The sequence below is a fragment of the Zalophus californianus genome, chromosome 16 (assembly GCF_009762305.2).
Source record: "Zalophus californianus isolate mZalCal1 chromosome 16, mZalCal1.pri.v2, whole genome shotgun sequence".
In the NCBI taxonomy this organism is placed as follows: domain Eukaryota; kingdom Metazoa; phylum Chordata; class Mammalia; order Carnivora; family Otariidae; genus Zalophus; species Zalophus californianus.
Window position 1 is genome coordinate 28,774,801 of NC_045610.1, and position 15,855 is coordinate 28,790,655.

A 15,855-nucleotide genomic window follows, 5' to 3' on the forward strand; every position below is an offset into this window, starting at 1 on the left:
GGAGAAAAACGCACAGCGGACTTGACCATAAAAGACGTCCTATTCTTTGGGCTATGCTCTGGCCAGGTGATATGTGTTGGAAGCGGCGCCCAGTCCTATTCTGGTTCGGGAGGCTGTTCAGCAGAGCGTGTACCAGGCCAGACAATGGGGTTCTTTACAAACTCCTGAACCACAGCATCCTTAGGGAGACAGCAGGCCTGGGGACTAGGAGGCGGGGGGGAAAGGAAAATGCAAAACCTCCCTTTTGGGGACGGGGCCATCTGCACACACAGGGTGTGCGTGTGCACGTGTGTGTGTGCGCGTGCGTGCGTGTCTCCCACCAACATGTGGCTCCTACTGATATGTTAAGTTCTAGAGCAGTACGGTTAGGGAGGACAGGAGATTTACCTGACATGGCTGAGCTTTATTCAGTATCACACTGTTTATGAAAGCAGGGTGGTGCAACGAGAGGGAAATGCAAAAAGTGGGTGGTACTTCGGGACTGGGGAGCGGTGAGCTCACTTTCCAGCTTCGCTGCTGACTGGCCTGAGATCTTGGGCAAGCAGCCTAACTGCTCTCAGCTTCTTCCATCTGTAAAAGGGGTTCCTGTCTCCTAGGCTGTGGGGAAGCCCAACCAGCTAATGTCTGTGAAGCGTCCAGCACAGCGTAAAGGGCCCCAAAGCATAGGGCTGGAAAGGAATAGAACTTTCCATGGGAACCAGCAGGAAGAACAATTAACTCACAAAAGAGAACTAGCTTCCAAGGCTTGTAGCCATTGGTATGAAAATACTAAACACACAGTTCACACAGCAAGACTTACCTATCCACTAGTGTAGGCCCTGAGGATCGGATTTGCTAGCCACCAGTCTGCCTGTCAGAGTTGAAGGGACAGCATTTCTTTCTGCTGGTTGGGTAAGAACAAGGGTACATCCCCCCCGCCCCCACCCCATGTAACAGTTTTAAAAGATGGCTGTCCTCCACCCGCTGAAAAGCTAACATTCGTAGCAGTGAGTGCATCCTACTGGAAAGCTGGTGTCACTGTCATCTGCTGTGACAGCACAGGCCTGAACAAGAGCCGTGTCACTAGCTCTGTACTGCCACTTGGACGTTCCAGGCCACAGGCGAAGCCCGGTGAGGACAGGTGGCATCCCACAGACCACAGTCCAGGGTGGGCTGGTGTGGTACCAGCAAGTGATGCCTTCTGCCAGTGGATGAACACTCCCTCTGTAGGCTAAGGACCCATGAGAAGAGAAATCTACGGGTCTGGGGGGTGGTGGGGGGGAACCTCAGACCACAGCAGCTCCTAGAACAGGATCCATTTCCCTTTTTTTTTTTTTTTTTAATTTGAGAGAGAGAGTGAACATGAGTGGGGTAGGAGCAGAGGCAGAGGGAGAAGCAGGCTCCCCACTGAGCAGGGAGCCCTATGCAGGGCTCGATCCTGGGACTCCGGGATCATGACCTGAGCCGAAGGCAAACGTTTAACCAACTGAGCCACCCAGGCGCCCAACAGGATCCATTACTGAACATCTTGGGATGCCACAGCACTTGGCATATGATAGGGGCTCGCTCACTGTATACTGGGTGCATGGATGGAAACCTATAGCTGCCATTTGTTGGACACTCCTATGTATCCGGCTTTTTATAGACAGGTCCTCAATTAATCTATAGCAGTCACCATCTGAAGTAGTCTCATCCCCATCTTTCAGATCAAGGAAACAGGCTCAGTGACACTACACAGCTTACAGAGAGGGTAAGTGGGAGGAGCCAGAATTCGAATCCAGGCCTGCTGGACTCCAAACCTGCGAACTCAAGCAATGACTAAACCAATCCTCTCTGGCCATCAGTTTCCTTATCTGTGACACGAGGGTACGGCCATCAGCTGGTGCCTAGGAGGGCAGCTTCCAGGCCTCTGAGATTCTGGTTAAATGTGCAGGCCAACCCCGCTCTGGGAAACGGGACCCTGCCTGATGAGGGCCAGTGAGGACTGCTCTCCGTGACACAAGCTACCACTTTCTGCAAGCCAGGCTGTGGATCTCCTACCTTGCTGTGCTCCCCACAGCCTCCCGCCTCCTGAGAGTACAGCCTCCTTTCCAGACAGGGGCCCAAGGAGGAGAAAAAGCAGCGGCTGGGCTCATAGCTCAGACTGTTCTCGACTGCAGCTTGGATGGGAGGCCAGGTGGGGAGGAGGGGAGTCTCTGACCCATGGGCTCCAGCACCGTGCATGTGGGATTCCACACAATCAACTGCACGGAAATGGGTAAGCTGGAGATGGACAACCACAGGCCGGTGAGCGAGAGCTGAGGTTTGTGTGGCATTTGGGACCTGTCCAGGGCTGACATGGGCAAAGGGGCTACAGATATACACATCTTCCTTGATTTATTTTTTTTTTTAAGATTTTATTTATTTAGAGAGTGTTCACGCCTGCGCATGTGAGTGGGGGGAGGGGCAAAGGGAGAGGGAGAGAGAACCTCAAGTAGACTCCCCAACGAGCATGGAGCCTGACGCAGGGCTCGATCTCACGACCCTGAGATCAGGACCTGAGCCAAGATCAAGAGTCAGACACTTAACTGACTGAGCCACCCAGGTGCCCCAATCCTCCTCGATTTACAGTGGGGTTGTGTCCCACCATAAGTTGAAAATGCATTTAATACAGCTAACCTAACTGAACATCACGGCTTGGCCTAGCTGACCTTAACAGTGCTCAGAACACTTACATTAGCCTACAGTTGGGCAAAGTCATCTAACACAAAGGCTGTTTTATGCCTCCTAAGTGTTGACTAGCTCATGTCATTTACTGAATATTGTACTGATAGTGAAAAGCAGAAGAGCTGTATGGGTACAGAATGGTCGTAAGTTATGGGTTGTTTACCCTCAACGATCACAGGGCAGACTGGGAGCTGCATCCCACCGCCTGGCATCACGAGCGCATTGTACTGCACGTCCGCTAGCCCAGGGAAAAGATCCAAACTCAACAATTCACATTCTACTCAATGCTTATGGTTTTCCCACCATTGTCAAGTCAAAAAATTGTAAGTTAGGGACCATCTGTATTATGTTTGAGGCAGATGGGCAAGAACACCAAGAGCCCCACCGACTGCTTTGGCAGAGCCCTCTCCAAAGCACCCCGCCCCACCCCTGCTGGCGTCCTCCCACCTTGGGGCTGTGGTTTCTTCTGGGTCATGGGGTCTCTGCAGCATCACTCGAGAACAGTGTTAGAAAAACCAGCAACCACACTTGACTCCCTAGACCCGCAGATCGGCCCGGGCAGAGAGTTCTCACTGGGGGCTGAGGCACTGACCTCACCACCACTGGCGTTGTCAACTAGGTGGGTGCCAGAAAAGTCGTGGTCCCTACCAGCAGGACAGCAACCGCTGCATGGCCCAGGAGGGCCACGGTGGGCCTTCCATCCCCCTCATCTCTGCTCCTACCATACTTCCAATGGGATAAAACTGGCTTGCTTCCTTCCCTGGGTGCCCACAAAACAGAACCCCACAATCTGTCACTTGGCAGAGATCTGGTAAACAAAAACACACCACGAGGCACGCCTGTGCTGGTGACAACCACCTCCTTCAACGAGCTCTGATTGGGCCTGCTAGGAATTGTAGAGGGATCGTCTGAATGACACCTCGCAAAACCCTAGGGGTCAGGTGTTCCCGTTATCCCATTTTACAGGGGAAGAGTCTGAGGCTCAGAGAGGTCATGTCACTTGCCTAAGGTTGCACAGCAGGCGCATGGTTAGAAGATGGGATTTCTGAAGTCAGGCACCGCTACCAGAGTCCCTGCTTCCCAACCATTCTTCTCCCCAAACACAGTGGTTTGGAGGGGGTGGGAGGAAGCAGTACAGAGAGAAGAGCTTTGGATACAATCCACAAAGCAGGCCGTGTAAATCCCTGGAAATCCGCATGGAGTCTGGTGCAGGTCCTCCCCGACCTCCCTCCAAAATTCCCTGGAGGGGCATGGAACATTACCAGTCCCTCCAACCCCAGAGCTTCAGCAAAGGGGCCCAGGACACATGAAGTCTCCTCCTGCTACCCCCCACCCCCCCCAAAATATTTTGAAAGAGCAAAATTTCCCTCCAAAGACTCTTGAGAGAAGCCAGCTGGCAAGGCAAAGCTATAAAGATGTCATTATGCAATGAACCCCTTCCACGTACCGTCACAGCTCTCCACGTGTGCTACTGTACCGGGAGATACCAAGCAGCAATTTTAAACTGTCTCCTCCACTGCCCCACTTCTAGTCTTCCAGAATCACATGTGTTTCTACTTCGAAACCCATTAACATGGATGTTCAGTGGGCAAATCCAGATGGCTGGGGGCCCTCTGCAAACCCACGTGGCACTCTGCAGAATTCATTTTACGACCCCGCCTTCTAGCCTTCCCACCGACCAATTGTGGCCAAGGAGCCAGGCTGAAAAGATGGACCTGCCCAGATCTGAGACCCTGCTGCTTTAGGAAACCTCTGTGGGGACATGGGACAGCCAAGCTCTCTCCAGGCGCCCCTGGGGAGACAAGGGCTGGCACCAAGCAGAGCTGGAGGGGTGCTGCCTGAGGCGTGGCAATGGGGACAGGCATCCTTTGGACTGTAGGCTGTCATCAGCACACGGTCCCTTCAGTTTCCCTCAGCCCTGGGGCTGCCTTATACCGGCCCTTGGGATTTTCCATTTTTACCACTAGGGTCTATGCAGTCATGGGCAGGGCTGAGGCAAGCTCCAGGATGCAGGAGCCAGACTGCCCTGCTTCACATGCCTCATCCTCCACCAAGGCCCTCCCTCCACCTGCAGCCGATCCCCAATCAGAGAAACTCCCATTGCAATGGGCTGCTGGTCTGGACAGACGAGGTGGGGGGAACCAGGAGGGGTAGGCAAAGGGCATGTGCCATCTCCTCCTTGCCTTAGCTTTAACTTTCCAAACACTGTCCTCATAAAGGTGTCTTTCAGCCCAAGCACTCTCTCCAAGATAGGTGGAGCAGAGATCACCCTGTTCCGTAGTTCCGTGGATATACACGCCTGTTTAGACAGTAAGTAATATTCCTTCTGTGGTACCAACGTCGACTGGGTATGAATTAAAATGGCATCAAAGAGCCAGTGCATTCTTGATGCATGTGAGCCAAACCAAAAAGAACCTGGAAGGTTCTGTGACTCAGGAACTCCACAAAGAGATAACAGAATCTAGCAGGCTGGCCTTTGCTCTGGGCAGGGCTGGTGGTTTAGAATTGGTAGAAGGGCGGGTCTGGGGATGGGACAAGTGACTTAGAGTGGCAGCTTTCTGTTACACCACCAGGGAAGACGGGCAGGCCGCTCGAGCCAGCAAGGGCCTTGTCCCCACTGCTGTGGGGCAGGCTAGGGAGTCTCACCAAAACGCTGGGGGTCTCCAAGGCTCGCAGTGTGGGGAGGCACCAACACTCTACCCATGGACTCCAGGACACGGAGCCCCAACAACAGAGCCCAAAGGGGAAACCAACCATCTTTGCTAGTTGTTGGAAAGGTACTATTTATAGCTCCAGATGGTTGAACTGCCGTTTTAAAAAGACTGCTCTCAGGCCACTTTTAGAGCACCCGTCTTCCCTCGGCTGGCGGCACGGTGACCAGGAAGAGCAGAGCTGAATCGTTGTAATTAGAGGCGTAGAGACCGTAACTCCAATCGAAGTCCGTCGTCCTCCCCAGAGCCTTTATTTCAATATTTTGTCAGCTCCCCATGCCAGGAGCAGGCGAGCTCCACCCTGGGCCGCTGGGAAAATGGGCGAGGGGTTATTACGAGAAACGCTCCTCCTGTCCCCTTCTTCTTCTTAGCAAAAGAAGTGAAAACCAAAAAGGGGGGTGTGGGAGGGCTAAGTCGGCTGCAGTCCTGGGGGCACCACAGCACCCAGGGAGACCGTGCTTTCTGGAACGCTGACAATCTGCTGACTTAGCTGCCTTGGTTATGGACCTGAACATTTAGAAGAAATATTTGGCGCCCAGGAAAACGGCTCTGTTTCACCCCATTAACTCCGACCAAAACTGGGGCTGCTTCTCGCTCACCAACAGCTCGTCAGAATCAGGGACTCTGCACTCTCAAGAGACACTCTGAGTATCCCCCTTTCCCCATCTCAAACAGGGAGTGGTTGCACACAGACTTAGGCACAGACAGCCTTGCCTTGTGGTGGGGGGGGGGCAGAGGGGACATCCCTGCCCAGGGCTGCGGGGAACCAGCCAACCCCCACTGAGCCTGTCCTTGGCCCCACGCCCTCCCGGGCAGGGTTCTCCTTTAGCAAACAGACCTCACGGAGTCCACAGGGACAGAAAATGACTTGAGAAGTGAAGTGAGCTGGGTGGTGCTGGCATTACTGAATTCATTCCAAACACATTATGCATTAGAGTCAGGAGGGAAATGGGGCTTGGCCCTAAGGCTGAGCCTTAAGACTCCATCATGATGTCTTTCAAAAAGTCTCCAGCTCCCAAGTGATTCCTTGCTTTTTTTCAGGGACACTCCTGCTCTTACCCTGTTTGGTAGAAGGTGGTGTGACTCTATTCGTAGGAAACAGGAAGAATACTATGGGCAGCAGAGAGTACAAGTTCCCCATGCTCCCTGGGCTTTGAGTCAGCCCACCCTAACCCCGAAGGCCTTGCCCATGACGAGAAAGTCTCTCCACTACTGGAGTCCAGTGGGGTACCCCTCAACCTAGTAAGATGCTAGGTGAGGGGCTAATCTGGTATGCCATCTGCCATTCCTTTGGCTTATATCTCCATTTCACTCCTCAGGCAGGGACAAGGGATGCTATTTAATTAGGGGGGACCCTCACAATCCTAAATCATGCGGTCTATACTCCACCTATGGAACCATCTTGGACAGGTCTCTCCATCTGTGACACAGGGAAGTCCCAAAACCCATGCACACACTTGAGAAGGTGGCCAGGACAATGAACATTATCGAACACCAACTAAGGGACAGACGCTGTACGTCTATTAATCTGGGGGGGTCAATGTTGAAGCTATTTCTCCTTCCCATTATAGTTCTGTTGGAAGGATCCCAAGCTATCAACACTGGACAAGTGAAAATATTTTGAAGATGGCATTAACACTTTAAAGATAGGAGCTAAACAGGGCGTCTGGGTGGCTCACTTGGTCAAACATCTGCCTTCAGCTCAGGTCATGATCTCAGGATCCTGGGATGGAGCTCTGCGTCAGGCTCCCTGCTCTGCGGGGAGCCTGCTTCTCCTCTCCCTCAGCCCCTCCCCCCACTCGACAAGTGCTGTCCCCAGGACCGCAGCTGACAAGGTGACATACACCAAGTAGCTGTCCTCCCAAGAGTGAGCCAGCTGGTCCACCTGGGAGATCAATCACATGACCTTTGCCCCCAGGGGACCATGTGGGCACTGAGTCCAGGGACCAGGAAGCTGTGGGGCTGTTGTAGGACATCCTGACCTCCTTCCCAATACCCCAGAGACTGATGTGTTGGGACAGACTCGTTCTGCCTCACAGCCCCATGGTCCTTGTCTGTCCACCTCAAGGAAGATGTATTCTTGCATTTCGAACTGATGTCTCGGGGAAATAATGAGATGTCACTACTCCCACACTACATTACAACTTCCCTGCAGATCCTGGAGGAAGGGGAAATGAGTTACGGTGAGCAAACCAAGCTAAATACAGTTGGTAATTGAAAAAGTGGCCAAGAAAATCAGGAGGGGAAAAGCAAGCAACTCAGACCTAAACGGATTATCAATCGTTTCCTTTTAGGGCAAGCTCCACTGCAACTTAATCAATTGCTATTGCTTCCCAGATTCAATAAGAAAACTGATACTGTAGGGAAGGAGGAGGAGGAAAAAAAAGTTAAATGTTTACCATCACATTCTTGATGGATACTGAACATCCTATATTCAATTCCAATCCAGTTCCAAGTATATCGGCATAAAAGAAATTTACAAGCGACAAAGCTCAGATAATGTGTCATTTTACAAACCAAGGGTGTGAAGTGTCTAAGGCATAGTCTCCAGGCACCTCGGAAACATGGGGTTTAACAGTCACACTAGAAAGTGGTGGTTCTGGGCTGTGCAGCCTGCCTGGAGCAGGGGGAGAATTCCAGGTGGGGCCCGAGGAGGACTGCTTTGTGACCTTGGGACCTCCAAGGGCTGTGGAGTCTGTTGCCATGGCAACCCGGTAAGGCTAGACACTCTTGCTCCTCTAGTTAACAAACATGTACCGAGTCCCTGTTATGTGTCAGGGACTGGGGACACCAAGAAGAACAGACTCTGGTCTCCTACGAGCAAGGTCCTTATAGTGATTGAGGTAGGGGAGGCAGCATAAGCCAACACTGACAGAGGAATGGTCAGAGGGATCTGGAAGGAAGGAGTACCCCCAGGCTGAGTCCTGGAGACCCTCTGGAGTTTGTCAAAGGAAAGGTGGGTGGGAGTTAATAGGTGAAGAAGCAGGGAGAGACCCTGGTGGTCAAGGAACAGCAGGGACACTGGACATACTAGGCAGATAGCCCAGGCTGGTGGGGAGTAGAGAGGCAGGCAAGGACTGTTCAGGCAGCTGGGAAGCCATCAAACCTGGCATGATCAGAATCCTCGTTCAGAAAGATCCCTTCGAACGGGTCAGAGAGGGGCGGGCCTGGAGGCAGGAGTCCCCTGAGAGTCTCGGCAGGTGCTAGGGAGAGATGGGACACGTGCCTGCAGCAGGCATGCCGATGAACACAGGGGCTGTGCAGAGACCGGCCAGATGCAGAGGAGGTGGGGGGAGTCCAGGACGAAGCCTCAGGTTTGGCTTGAGCAGCCGGGCACTATTATCCAGGAAGCGGGGCGGGGGGGGTGGTCAGTGGGACGGCCCGGGAAGCCTAGGCTAATGACACCCCCCCCCCACATTCTTACCCATGGTCCACAGAACTTAAAAAATACACACGAGAAGCACAAGCTTCTCCAAGTTCAGCATAGTGTCCAAATACCATGGAGGGTGGGAACACGAGAGCAGGTTCCTAGGTTCCCCGCGAAGTCTCAGCATGTCTGGGCAGCAGATCCCAGCAGGGCTGCGGGAGCTGCTCATGCAGGACTCAGGAACGGAAACTTCAGTGGCCGGCCTGGATGGCTGGGAGTCGGGCTATGAAGCTACAGTCCAGGGCCGAATGCCCAGGCTACACAGCCACTCCGGGGCTCAAATCTCAGCTCAGCCCCTAGCCGTGTCCCCATGGGCCAGGTCCTTAACCCCCGTTTCTTCATCTGAAAAATGGGCACAGTAACAGCTAAGCCACACAAGGCAGCCAGCAGGGGCGGCGCAAGATCCCATGGCCAGCAATAGGGAGCACTTTCTGATAAGAGTTAGCTCTCATCTCTCATGGGTGCTAATAACGACAACATCCCAGATGTAAGGCAGATGCAGACCATTTCCCTCATACCTCTTGCCACCAGAGAAGCAGGAAACAGCTTTTTAACACGTCCCAGGCAAGGGAACACACACAGTGACCCCTCACGGAGGAGGGGGAGGGAAGGGGTCTCAGATGCTGGCCCCAGGCTCGCCAGAGCCACTGGAAGCAGAAGCTGGTGGCTCTTTGCAGCACTGCTACTCCTGGTACTTGATGCAGGAGAGGGACTTTGCAAGCGACAAGGCACTCTAGTAATGCTCTGGAAAACTATACATTTACTTGGAGAGCACCAAGTCTAATTACCTCGCCAAGACTCTCTGCATTTTTAAGAACCCCCCCTTTTGCCCCCTCCTTAAACTCTTGATCATAAGGACTCTTGTTAGCAATACTCGGTGTCCTCCTTGTTTTGCCTGTTGCCGTGGCAACAGAGCAGTGTTTACCAGCCTTTCCAAGCTGGTACATCTTTATTAGCACCCGGATCCCATGAGGAGCAGGAAGCAGTGCAGAGGTTTAAAGAGCATTAATCCCCTTAAGCTTTGCAAACCTCTCTAGTTAGGGAGCCCACAAGGGGGGGAAGTTGGGGTCTCTGCCATTTTCAGGGCCCTACTAGAATTGTTAAGCCTCCATGAAGCACCAGACCGAAAAAAACTTCTCTCTCCAGAGCTTCGCTTTAAATTTCTTCCCTTCTTGAAAAAGACAAACTTGTGGGCCGCCTGCTTGTGCTTCGCAAGAAAAGTTTGCTCCCCATCCATCAGAGAGGGGAGCCACCTCTCCGACCATACTGTTCTCTCCCGCGATAAACACAGGCCTTCAAAACATGGTTCTCTCTCAGCCGGGAGGGAGGAGGGACGGCCACAAAGGCCCACGGGCCGGGCCACCCGTGCACCCCCTCTCTGCGACCCTCCATGATGAGAACCAACAGATGATTCTGAGGTCAGGTCTCCAGCGTATTTCAAAAACCCCACCTGTGAAACACCTCGAGAAAGTGCTCCATCTCTTGGCCTCTCCAGGAAGGTTTTTCAAAGTCAGCACCAGGGCAGAAGTGGGGAAGGAGGGAGAAGAAGGCACTTCTTTACATCGTTTAAAGGCAGTTCAATGTCCCAATCCCCCTCCTACCATATAAATGTCTCTTTCATCCTTCATCCCAGCTTAGGGGAAAAAAAAAAAAAAAAAAATCAAACCCAGCTAGGGCTCTAGGAAAACCTGTGGCTGAATTGTGAAAAACTGCACAAGTGAAAGATGATACCAACATTCATTCTGGCTTCCCACACAGCTTTCAAATGGGTAATTTTGAGCCGGCCGAGCCTTGGCATCCTCCACAGCCCCCAGTCCTGCGTTCTGTGCCCATCAGTCCAGTTCAATCAGGGCTGCCCAAATGAAACACAGTGGCCATTAAGAGCTTGGCTTTGAGTGGGTGGTGGGGGGGAGACTACTGCCTGGGGGGCTGACAGAAGGCTGCATTTCCAACCCAGCAATTTCTGATATGACTTTTGAATCTACCAGGCATCTCCCATCATTCCCAGGGGTGCTCAAAATTCTTAAAACAAAATATTAAGTCACGTGGATCATTTTTTCTTGTTTTGGTGGGATAAAGGGTTCATTCAAAGACTAGTATCACCCTCTCAAAAGACTCCCCAGCCCAAGCTGCATCAGCACGAAGAACTCAGGACAGCTTGGTTCCCAGACTCTACCAATTCTAGGTGGTCCCACAGTCATGTGGTTAGAGTTATTTATCTGTGACATCCCTCTGAGTTTTCTAAAAGTACTTGAGGTGCCTTAAAATGCTCAAGCACGTACAACAGTGGACAAGAAAAACAAGAATCAAGGCTGTAAAAGGGAGAACGGTCAGTCACGTTGGGGTTCAGAGCGGGCAGCTTGAGACTCAGGGCCGGAGCAGCCAAAGGACTAGAACTTCTGCTCATGGAAACACTGGAACACCAATTTTCTCTATGAACCCAAGGGAACACTAGAGAGGCGTCACTGGTTAATAGGGCTTAAAAAAAACAGTCGCACAGAGCTCAGGAAAGCCCATCAGCCAAGACCTTGGGACTGAGAGTCAGGACCAGGATGGCGACACCTAGTGTCTGGTCTGATTACTTCAGGCTTGGGGTAGAGAGCACCCCAGAGGCAGAGACCCAGGGTCTGGAGGCAGCAGAATGTCGAGTTAGGGGGGCTGGGCTGGGGGGAGGGTGGGTGGGAATCTGGCTGGCTTCCTCGTTCGGTGACACGAAGCCAGCAGAAAGCCAAGCCGGGCTGCCTAGGACCCTTTCAGAGAGGGAAGTTAGGAATGAATTACAGACCAGTGAGCAGGACTCTGAACTTCAATTAAACTGCAGAAACTCCCCCATGGGTTATGTGGGTTACTCCGTGGCATCAGCAGTAAATTCTCATGAACGGTGGGTCTTGAGGGTCCAACGAGAAAGTGGGAGGACAGCCCCCCCCCCAAGTGTGTAACCAGTCCTGGGGCCGGGCGAGGAGAGACCTACTGAAGGTCACATGGCCTGGGTCTAGAGCACTGTAGACAAAACACAGCTTCTGTGTGCAGCAAGTGGAGTAGAGAAGTCAATCCTTCCAGAAGCTGAAGGATCTAAGGAAAGTCAGGCTGGTTGGCCTAGTGTGGATGTTCTAGCCAAATGGTAAGAGAAGGCTGGGGTGGCATAAATCCTGCCTGAATTTCTGTTTTTAGAGGAGCCACCGGTGCCTAAAACCACCTCCCAGCCAACCCTTGTCCCCAGGAGTGGATGCCCCTGAGTCCAACTTTGACGTCTGTGGTCCCTTTAAATCCTTTCCTTTCCTTTCCTTCGGAGCCTAGTGAGAAGCCTCTCAAGCAAAGGGCCAACTGGGAAAAGTCTTGTTATTAACCTCCACACCTGCACTTGAAAGCTAAGATTCAGCAGCAGGTGGGGGAAGGGAGGTGGGCTATGGCAGTGGGGGAGGGGAGGGTTTGAGAATGCACCCTGCGCACACGTGCGACCCATGGGTGCATTCAGGGATCGAGAGACTCACGCACCTGACTTCTACCCTTGGCTGAACACCAATTTCCAATCCAATTGCCACCTCATCCCGGGCAGGCTGCAGCCAGTATGTCTCCTCTGCCGGCCTGGATGTGCCGGACGCTCGTCACACCGGCCCCCACCCTCCCCGGGGCAGGGGCAAGGGCATGGCTCCCGCCAGGTTAAATCTGGGGGCCGACTGGATTCTCGGGCCCGGGTGAGTCTGAGGAGGGCCTCTCCCTCAACGCACAGGCAAATCAGCAGGAGGAATTCAGAATGTCGCTGCGACTGGCAGGGGAACCCTTGTACACTCAGGTCCAGCCTCAAAGGAGGCTTTATTTAGTCCTTGAGATACTCCTGCTCCCTGGGTCCCACTACGGTTTACCTAGGCACCGAAAGCACAGGACTTTATTCGTTCTCAGTCCTGGCTTGCAGAAGCTCACAGCGCTCCACAGAAGAGAGGTGGTCGTTATTTTATACTGATGAAAGACAGTGGTTATTAGTCACAAGTTTTACTTAAATCTTCTAAAACCATCTTCTTTCCCTATCAATTCCCACTTTTTGGTTTAATAGAAAAATGGCTTCTGAAAAATTGTGTGAGGCGAGGCCAGGGTGGAAGACGTCTACAGTGTGGATTTAATCAGGCAAGAGACAGAAGGTAGGTGTAGGTAGGTGCAGGTAGTTAGGTGGGTGGGTGTGTAGATCTTGGATGTGTGAACTTCCACATCCAGCCCTGAGCATTCCTAAAAAAAGGAAAGAAGTCCCCAGTCTCCTCTCTTTCCCAGGCTGAAAAATTCCCAAGTTTTCCAGCCAGGCTTCCAATATATCAGACAGATAGATGAAAACAAGAGGAGCGGGAATTAAGAAGGGCAGAGAATGAATTTGGATTTCTGCTTAACTTTCAATTCTGTCTCCAGAATTCCTTTTGGAAGAGAAATGGTAAAAAGGGGCGGGGGGAGTAGAGAATAAGAGACATCGTGTTCTTTCCTTATGACCCAAAAAAAAAATCCAAACCTTGCTATTTTAAACAAAGAAAAGCACAGTGTGTGAGGAACAGCTTGCATACAGCTGAAGCCGGCATGATTTACCTTGGGTTTTCTATACTAACTCAACTTTTACTTCTTAAGCACTTTTGCAACAAAAGAAAAGAGAGAGGAAAAGGCCTAAACAGGTGCATAGTACAGAGACCCGCCAGTGGGTCCTGAAGGCTGCCCAGGGCGCCCTCCTGTCCAGGCTGGCCGTGGAGCCTTGCCAGCTACTGTTCCCAGCTGCCGGCCAAGGTCCCCGACCCAGCTCTGACAACAGTCTGCAAAGCCCCCTCCCCAGCACTGCTCACACTTACAAGTGGCACTTGTCTATGGCGTTTATGCTCAATCCTGTTGAGGTTTCTCCTAATTGGCTCAGAAAAGAGGGTGTTTTCAGACAGCTGGGGCCAGTGGTGGGGTGTGGGGAGGCAGGCCAGCTTCCACCTCGTTGGGGGGGTGACCAATGCCAGTAAAGTGGCCCCGGCATCAACCAACTTCTAAACGCTTTGATGCCAGTCTCAATGGACCCACTAAAAGGACTGTCTCCAACCCACTCTTTCTCCACTCAGCAGGGCCTCGAGCATCAGCTATAATCTCTTCGCCAACTGCACATGCCTTGTTCCTGAATGCAAATGCAGCAGGGTGGGCCAAGGAGCTACCGTCTAACAGGATTCCAGGCTTCAAATCCCATTCTCCACCTCACCCTAGCTGTGCGACTTTAGTCAAGTTAGTGAACCTCTCCCATCAGGGAAATGGAGTGGCCAGGGGTAAAGGGGAATACACTAAGCCTCAGCAGTGCCTCATAATGACTGTCATCATTCACTCATTTCCTCAAAAACTATTCACCCAGGGGCACCTGGTCAGTAGAGCATGCGCTCTTCACCTCCAGGATTCGAGTTCAAGCCCCAAGTTGGGCTCAGTGCCTACGAGAGAGAGAGAGAGAGAGAAAGAGAGAGAGAGAGAGAGAAAGAGAAGAGAGAAAGAGAGAGAAAGAGAGAGAGAAAGAGAGAGAAAGAGAGAGAGAGAAAGAGAGAGAGAGAAAGAGAGAGAGAGAAAGAGAGAGAGAAAGAGAGAGAAAGAGAGAGAGAAAGAGAGAGAAAGAGAGAGAGAGAGAAAGAGAAAGAGAGAGAGAGAGAGAAAGAGAAAGAGAGAGAGAGAGAAGGAAAGAAAAAAGAGAAAGAGAAAGAAAGAGAAAGAGAAAAAGAGAGAAAAAGAAAAAGAAAAAGAAAGAAAAAGAGAAAGAGAGAAAAAGAAAGAAAAGAAAGAAATTCACCCAGCCCTTAATTCTTAGAGGTGACTGGTTTCACAGCTGAGGGTAGGGGCGGAGGGGAGGCGGGAAAGGACGGCAAAGAGCTACCCCGAAGAGGAAAGCCACGGTGAAGACAATCAGAAGTGAAGAGAAAACAGGATTCCTTATTCATGGGCTGAACCCAGACATTACCAGCGGATACTGTGGGGTGCCAGGCAACTAGGCTAAATCAAGAGCTTGGGGTCTATGTGTGGGCCGGGAACTCCTGGGGCTGGGGAGGGTACTGGCTTATTTTGTTTAAGGAGCAAGGAGAAGAGGTGTGAAGAGGCAAACACCAAACTTGCTGAGGGCCTCCAGGTAGCTCATCAAAAGCACCTCTTCTCTTGGGGTCACCCTGGACGATGCCTCCAGACTGGCGAAGGGTCACTGGCCCAGGAAGCTATATCCCTCTGCCTGGTGCTGCCGTGGAGCTTGTGAGCAATCGCCCTCCCTCCCCACCCCACCCCAAACTTACCTGGCCCTACTGTTTACAGCTCACCACACCACAAATCTTTATTTCTTGTCACCCACTGGCCCGAGCTGTCCCCACTCCCTGTTTCTTCCAGACAAGTTAATAAGATGGAAGGCTCCCCAGAGGCCCGGAGCCGGCGAACATTATCACTTGGAAGCAAGGCAGAAATCCTGACACATCGGAAATGACTTCAAGCCTATTAATTACCCTTTCTTCTTTGGCAGATCTTTTGAAAGAAAGCTTGACAAATTGAAAGGAAGGCTAGCATTGCCTCCCCACCCCAATTAGGCCCCCACTCCCACCCCAGTAACACCAATCTGCTACCTGCCTTTTTATTTTAAACAATTTGTCAGAACGGTACCCACACCTCGAGGGGTCCTACCTCTGGTCTGCATGGTCAGGGCCGCAAAAGGCGAGCCCCTCTTTAGGGACTAAGTCTTTTGAAATCCAAGAGATCTGGAAGCAGGAAGAAGTAGGGAGTGGGCAACCCCAGGGCCTGTCTTCTGAGGACATTCACAGGGAGCCCAGACCCCAAGGCACACATTCAGGGGAGGAGCATCCACGCTCTCTCATTCCTGGGGTGACAGATGCAATGATGTTTGGATTCCTGGATGCCGCATCTTTCCTGAAATCCTCTGGATGAATCTCGTCAACAGAGAAGTGTGAGGGAGGGGCTTCTAAAGCTAGAAAGCCTGGTGCGTTTAGGGGCCAAACAATAATTGCATCTTCACGCTTCCCTATCACACCAACATCACTCGGGGCTCCCCTC

General features: G+C 52.1%; 1 protein-coding gene and 1 long non-coding RNA gene across 8 annotated transcripts in view; one reads left to right on the forward strand and one right to left on the reverse strand.

Annotated features, from left to right (window-relative positions):
- The window catches only part of MSI2 (musashi RNA binding protein 2), a 391,573-nt gene that overhangs the window by 112,397 nt on the left and 263,321 nt on the right, over window positions 1-15,855 (reverse strand). The gene's annotated exons all lie outside the window — the stretch shown is intronic.
- Window positions 8,147-14,118, forward strand: LOC113938979. The gene is made up of 3 exons (XR_003525075.2): window positions 8,147-8,239; window positions 12,875-12,959; window positions 13,899-14,118. It is a non-coding gene; the product is annotated as an uncharacterized LOC113938979 (long non-coding RNA).